Raw genomic sequence first — 7,802 nt, forward strand, 5'->3', positions numbered from 1 at the left:
TGATGATATTACAATTGCGGATGCCTGGCTTATATACCGCCATGGACACCTTTTCGGGAAAGGGCATGATCTTATGATCGTGCCCTTTCATCTAATTAAACTGAAAATTAAATAATAACCTAATCTAACTAATTTTTACATAACATTGCCTTCCTCTCTGTTAAACACACATGGGCAGCAAGAGAGATATGAAAGATAAAACATGCAATACGATTTTTATTAACAACTGATATACATTTATAGTACATTGTTGTGACCGTTGGGTTTCACATCCCAGGGTCTCTTGGACTGCTTTGGTCTATTCGGCTTCCACACTAACCCATTTAGGATTAGGTGTCCAACATTCCCCCCCTTAATCCGAAGGGTTATGTATGAGTCCAAGAAGAGAGTTGTAATACAAAATGTGAAAATATGCATGGCAGAACTAGGCTGAATGTGCTTTATGAAATGTTGGTATAAAGGGCGGTGGTTTAAGGATGACCACCAACACTGGAACGCTTAGTGCAGTTCCCGAAACTCTTCCAAAACTGGCAAGAAACTGAAGTTTTCTGCTAGAGGAAGTGATCCTATTGTTTTAAAGAGGGAAACCTTCAACCATAAAAGGGAGGTCTCACCCCGCATAAAAGGTAAAACTTCAACCTGAAAAGGGAAGTCTCAACCTGTGATGGTTTAAGGATGACCAACAAATCTGGAATGCTTAATGCAATTCCTGGAACTCTTCCAAAACTGGCAAGAAGCTGGAGTCTTCTGCTAGAGGAAGTGTTCTCAATTGTGTTCCTGGAATTCTTCCAAAACTGACAAGAAGCTGAAGTCTTCTACTAGAGGAAGTGTCCCAGATTGCCAATTGAAGGCATGTTCATGGGCATCTTAGTCTCTGGCTACAACTCTGAAATTGGTGTGGCAGGTTGTGGCTCAGGCTCGCTTGATGTGGCTTTGAAGCTTGTAGATGACCATCATTTCCCCCCCTGTTAGATACAAGGTGAGATGATGGAGAAAAATCAACTGCAAGACTATTCAATACTCTGGAACAAGTTCTGACATGTGTTTGGAATATCTTCTTGGCTGTTGATGCCCATTGCCAAGAAGCGATCCATCCAAGATGAATCTTTGTTCTTGCAAGACGTTTGTTTCTGAAGCATCTGTGTGAAGAATGACTGGTTTTATGACAGTGCTTACATGGATGAAGATCAAAACAGTGATATTTCAGATGGCCAACTCAGTCACAGTGTTGGAATTTTACAATCTGTTGTTGTTGTTATTGTTGTTGCTGTGGAAGAGGGGCAGAGTCTGGAACAACTGAAGCTGAACTGTCATGAAGAGCAGGTGAACTGTCATGAATGAATCCAGCACTCTGAAACTGAATGGGCTTGGTGTAGTCTGGAATATGAAAGGACAAGTCCTTGTCATATCCAAGACCGGTTCTGTGCTTGTTGTGGACAAGTTGTTCCCAAGATCTGATGATGGGCTTGGGAAGTGCAAACTGAGTTTCTGCATCTGCATGTACAATTGCTGCTTTATTGGGTACTGGATGTGAATGAACTTGAACAATATTGACTTGCTATTTATGGGAGTCTGCTTCATTGTTCTGAACAGAAACAGGTTCAGAATGACTCCTTCGTTTTAATTCTTCTTGCTGTAGCTGTGTTTCAAGCTGCAAAAAATCAATTTTCTCTTGTGCATATTATAGACATGTCTGAATTTCTGAGAGAGAGCCTTTGCTGATTTGGAAAGTTTCATGATTAGAGGAATATATCAGAGTTTTTAAGAACTCTAATATTTCCGTAATTCGAGGCATATTCTTCATTGTCAAAATTACACCCCTTTAAAAGACTGATTACAACTATGACCCAATGAGTAAAAGTAACACCCACTCACAGTACAAAGACACAGAAAAATCCTTTGTAAATGTGCAGCAAATGAATCAAGGAACAGAAACTATAATGAGTTTTAAATATAGTTCCACAACTAGGGCAGCAGCAATTGCAAACTTGCTTGGATCCTTCAAACACTCCTTCCCTTTTGAATCAGAAATTATGGCTAACAAAACTTCAACAATTATAACACTGTCATAGACAGGACTTGAATGCTCATATGCCTTGACTGGGGTATGAATCAGTATTCTCTGATCTTGCCACTTTTCTCAAGCTCGAACAGTTCGTAGCCCTCGCAGTTTTTCAGGCTGGTGATGCGCTTATCCAACTATATCACAATTTTATAACAGATTTTGAGATGAAGATCAATCTACTTAAGCTTGCACATTTTGCTGTTATTGTTTCTTGTTAGTACACAAAAAGGGAAGCTGCTATCAGCTACTTAGAGGGAGTAATCGAGAAGCTTCGTGCCACAAGGGATACACGAATTGAGGAACCAATACTATATGTTAGAATGCAAATAGCTGCATTAAAACTTGAACAAAGTGAACAGAAAGAATGTAAAAAGCTACCAGATGAGGGCAAACATACACTGGACAGTATGACTGATATTGATCCTTCTATTTATGCAAGCTACCATTGGGTCTCATCTCAGTATCATAAGTCGAGACAAGAATTTGCTGAGTTTTATAAAAGTGCTCTTCTGTTTCTGGCTTATACTACTGTAGAGTCTCTTTCGGAACCGTTCAAGCTGGATTTAGCATTTGACTTGTCTCTTGCTGCATTACTTGGAGATAACATATACAACTTTGGAGAACTGTTGGCACATCCAATTGTGAAGAGTCTTCTGGGTACGAGTGTAGAGTGGCTATATTATATTTTACAAGCTTTTAATGCTGGTGACTTAGCTCGGTATCAAGAACTATGTCATGTTCATAGGGATGCTCTCAATGCACAACCGACGCTTGTAGAGAATGAGAAAAAGTTGTTGGAAAAGATTAATATCCTATGCTTGATGGAGATCATATTTAGTTGTCCTTCAGAAGATAGAACAGTCCCACTGAGTATCATTGTAGACCGAACCAAATTATCAATTGAAGATGTTGAGTATCTCCTCATGAAAAGCCTTTATGTTCATTTAATTGAAGGGGTTATTGACCAAGTTGATGCGACTGTGCATGTATCTTGGGTACAGCCTAGAGTGCTGGGAATACCCCAGATCAAATCCTTAAGGGATAAGCTTGACAATTGGCTGCAAAAAGTCCACACAACTCTGTTGGCTGTTGAAGCTGAAACCCCAGATTTAGTGGCATCATGATTGAAAAGTAAAGCGTAGACGAAGGCATCAACAATTATGGACAACGTTACCACTCAACTGCATTAACCCATTCAATAAAAACAAACATTACCATTACACACATACCATTCAATAATACCACTACACAGCGTTACGCATACCATTATACAGCGTTACCATGTCAGGTGAGATTCATGGAAACGGTCTGAAATTTGAAGCACAGGATAATATGAACTCAAACACTTTAAAATTCCTTTGATAGTTTGGCTCCGAATTGAATTGAGACAGCAGTTTGTTAGGTAATGTTTATCTAACAAATCAGGACGTGTCAGAGTGCTCAAGTAACGTTCAACTAATACAGAATTTCATAATGGAAAAGCTGGACGTGCAGGAGTTTCAACTCATTCTTTCAACGTGTTCTCAGCAATGACCAACGCGAAGATAACGACCAGGACGTTCCATATGCTTTGTTGTACAATGAGGAACTTCTTGATTCTTTCCGAGGAAATTAATAACAAATGAATAATTGTAGCTTAAACGTACAACAGAATTACAAGTAGCATTTGAACAGGCATGATACGATAAACTAAATTAGCCATGAAATTTCCGCCAGAAAATGGCTGAATATTCAGATTTGCAAGCAATAAATAGATTGTGAATAGTTACAGTATCCTTCAATCTTTTGCAAAAGGCATCTATATGCGCATTCTCTGTATTAGCACTTCAAAAACAATATGTTTTTGAAATCAAGACTTTGAGAATAGATATAAAAATACCAAGAGTCCTATACATTGAAATCCCAGATATGATAAACACAACAGTTGTTACCACCGAATCAGCCTTTTCCTTTTTTTTTGGTCAAAAAGAGAGAGAGAACTTTAGAATGGGAGAAGGACCATGTCAACATGCTCATTAGAACAATAGTTGAAGTCTAAAGTTCTGTCTTTGATATTAGATAGCATTCTTTGTGTCTCCAGCCAAGCTTTCAGGGGAAGACGTCAGTCTTAATTCCCCAGAACCATGTACATACCCATCATCCTCATCTTCAGAGGAATCGACACCATAAACAACCCCATTAGCACCAGCTACTTCGATATCATTAGTTTGCCTCACAAACTGACCTCTAATCCAAGCAGGGACCGTTTCCTTTTTCTTTGTTTGAATTTATTTACAAATTGCATGGGACAGAGACCAGTGCTTATTCATGGCGAAAGAGAATCGACAACGCTGAGGAAATGTCAGGATTGACAGAGTTGGTAGGGAATTGCAGGGTAGAAAACCTAACGCATAACTAGCAAATATTAACAATAGATATCAAAAGATAAGCATTTGATTCCTTTCTACCTAACACAATTGGCGCAGTAGAATGTCATGTCAGGGCATAATATCTCAGGGAAAAATCGTTGCATACGAGGCTAAGGAATGATAGTTCTGACAAGCAGGAAGCCGCATGAAGGCAAAGTGCTCAGGAGCGTCAGGTATGCATAGAACGTTACAAGTAATGAAGACCAGGCCAGGGCTATTCAAGGCAACTCAGACCAGCTGCGCAGGAAATAATAACATGGCATTTTTTTTTTTTTTCTACCTAAGGCATAAACTGTGAGGAAGAAAACTACACAGGCCACACATCATTGCTCTGATACCATGTTAAACACACATGGACAGCAAGAGAGGTATGAAAGATAAAACATGCAATACGATTTTTATTAACAACTGATATACATTTATAGTACATTGTTGTGACCGTTGGGTTTCACATCCCAAGGTCTCTTGGACTGCTTTGGTCTATTCAGCTTCCACACCAACCCATTTAGGATTAGGTGTCCAACACTCTCGAAAGAATGATTTGTTCTCAAAGCATACGTAACGACGGATGTTGTTGACAAAATGCTTCATTCTCCCAAGAAGCTTCTTCTTCGGGCAAGTCCTTCCACTTGATTAGATATTCCTTGATAGTACGATAACGAAGCTTTCTTTCTCTAGTAGACAAAATACCTTCTGGTTCTAAAATGACTCTTCCCTCATCATCTAGGGATGGAAGTGTTGTTTGCGCTGTTTGGTTGTTACCTAGTGCCCTTTTAAGGCAAGATGCGTGGAAGACGTTGTGAACACGACTTGTCTCTGGAAGGCTTAAACCATACGCAACTTGGCTAATCTTTTTGTTGATCTGATAAGGTCCATAAAACTTTGGTGCCAATTTGTTTTTTCCCTTCTGTTTTAAGGATAACTGTTTGTATGGTTGGATCTTAACAAATACCCATTCTCCAACTTCAAACTCTCTTTCGGTTTTGTTACAGTCTGCTTGTTGCTTCATACGATTCCTTGCATTATTCAGGTTTTCTTTTAATATTTGGACGATTTTTTGGGTTTCTTCTAGTTGATCTTTAACAGCAAATAGATTTTTTTGGACAATGGCTAGATCTTTCCATTTCGGGGGTTCATAACCATATAGGGCTTGAAATGGCGTCATTTTTGCTGATGTATGATAGGTGGAGTTATACCACCATTCAGTACGGTGTAACCATTGAGCCCATTTATTTTGTTTTTTTGTAGCGTAGCAACATAGGTAGGCCTCCAAAAATTTATTGACAACTTTTGTTTGGCCATCTGTTTGCGGGTGACAAGCGGAACTCATATTTAGGTAAGTTCCTATATGGTTGAACAATTCCTTCCAGAAATTACCTTTGAACTTGGCATCTCTATCACTTACAATGACTTTTGGAAAACCGTGTAACTTATATATATTTTTGCAAAATATTTCAGCGATTTCTTTTGCTGAGTATGACTTCTTTATTGCCATAAAGTGAGCATATCTGGTGAGTCTGTCGACTACTACGAAAATCTTGTCCTTGCCTTCAGATACTGGTAATCCTTCGATAAAGTCCATTGAGATTTCTTCCCACTTCTGATTTGGAATGTTTAAGGGGTGAAGTAATCCTGGTGTCGTAATATTTTCGCTTTTATTCCTTTGACATGTGTCACACTCTGCTACATACTTCTGAATATCATGATTCATTCCCTTCCAAAAGAAGGATTGACGTGCATTGTAATAAGTCTTAAAGAATCCTACGTGTCCAGCTGACGGTGAGTCATGTAATTCCTTGAGTATCTTAAACTTAAACTTGGAATTTGTATTTAGATATATTCTTTCCTTATACCATAGGATATCATTCTTCCACTCAAATTTTGAGTTATTGGGAAGGTTATTGATTATTGTTGTTACTTCTGGATCCTTGGCATACTCACTTCGAATTTCGTTAAGCCACTCAGGAACAACAACCGACATTACAAGTAGTGTTGGTTCTTCATCTTTCCTAGATAAGGCATCTGATACTACATTGTCTTTACCTCTTTTATGTAGTATTTCCAAGTCAAAAGCAGCAATTTTTTCAATCCATTTTTGTTGTTCTTCGAAAAAGGAGATGTTGGCGGCTGTTATGGTCTGTTCGAATAGAAAACTTACTTCCCAAAAGATATTGCCTCCACTTAGCTAGTGCGTGCATGATAGCGAGCATTTCTTTGTTGTATGTGGATTTGAAGCGTTCTCTTTTATTGAGCTTCCTACTTTCAAAAGCTATTGGATGTCCTTGTTGCATTAGTACTGCACCTATACCGAATCCAGAAGCATCACACTCAATGATAAATGGTTTAGAAAAATCTGGTGTTGCTAATATGGGAGCATTAGACATAATTTCTTTTAATTTTTCAAAACATCTTCCTGCTTCCTCATCCCATAGAAACAAATTCTTCTTTAAAAGATTTGTTAGAGGTGCAATTATATGTGCATAGTTTTTAGTAAACCTTCGGTAATATCCCATCAAACCTAAGAACCCTCTTAGCTTGGATATATTAACAGGTTTGGTCCATTATTTTATAGCTTTGATTTTGTTAGGGTCCACCTTTACACCTTCATGGGATATAATGTGTCCAAGGTATTCTACTTCTTCCTTTCCGAAGGTGCATTTGGATTTTTTTGCGTAAAATTGGTGTTCTTTAAGTAGTGTAAGAACCTTATCCAAATGTTGCAAGTGCTCCTTCCAAGTTTTACTGTAAATTAGAATATCGTCAAAGAATACTAATACAAACTTTCGGAGATGTGGGCGAAATAATTCATTCATAGTTGCTTGAAACGTTGCTGGTGCATTGGTTAATCCAAATGGCATTACTTTAAATTCATAATGACCTTCGTGTGTTCGGAATGCGGTTTTTGGTATGTCTTCTAACCTTATTCTAATTTGATAGTAACCTGATCTTAGGTCCAATTTTGAGAAATACCTTGCGCCATGTAGCTCATCCAAAATTTCGTCGATAAAGAGGATTGGAAACTTGTTTTTAATTGTTATTTTGTTTAATCCCCTATAGTCAATACATAGCCTGAGTGACCCATCTTTCTTCCTTACCAACTCCACTGGAGCAGCGTAAGGACTTTTACTTTTCGAGATGATTCCACACCTTAAGAGGTCTTGGACTAATCTCTCGATTTCTGTTTTTTGGTGATGTGGATATCGGTATGGCTTGATGTTAACCGGGTCTGATCCTGCCTTGACTTCTATTGTATGCTCAATTTCCCTATTAGGCGGCATCTTTAGAGGTAGGTCTTGAAATACTTCTTCATGTTTCCTAATTAGATCTTG

At 38.4% G+C, this 7,802-nt stretch overlaps 1 pseudogene; it reads left to right on the forward strand.

The window, feature by feature from the left end:
* Positions 1 to 2,263: 2,263 nt before the first annotated feature.
* On the forward strand, positions 2,264 to 3,220 carry LOC149156881 (26S proteasome non-ATPase regulatory subunit 13 homolog B pseudogene; annotated as a pseudogene).
* Positions 3,221 to 7,802: the final 4,582 nt, after the last annotated feature.

Source organism: Pinus tabuliformis, chromosome 9 (assembly GCF_031772625.1).
Source record: "Pinus tabuliformis cultivar Carrire ecotype Pingquan chromosome 9, CPIR1, whole genome shotgun sequence".
NCBI lineage: Eukaryota > Viridiplantae > Streptophyta > Pinopsida > Pinales > Pinaceae > Pinus > Pinus tabuliformis.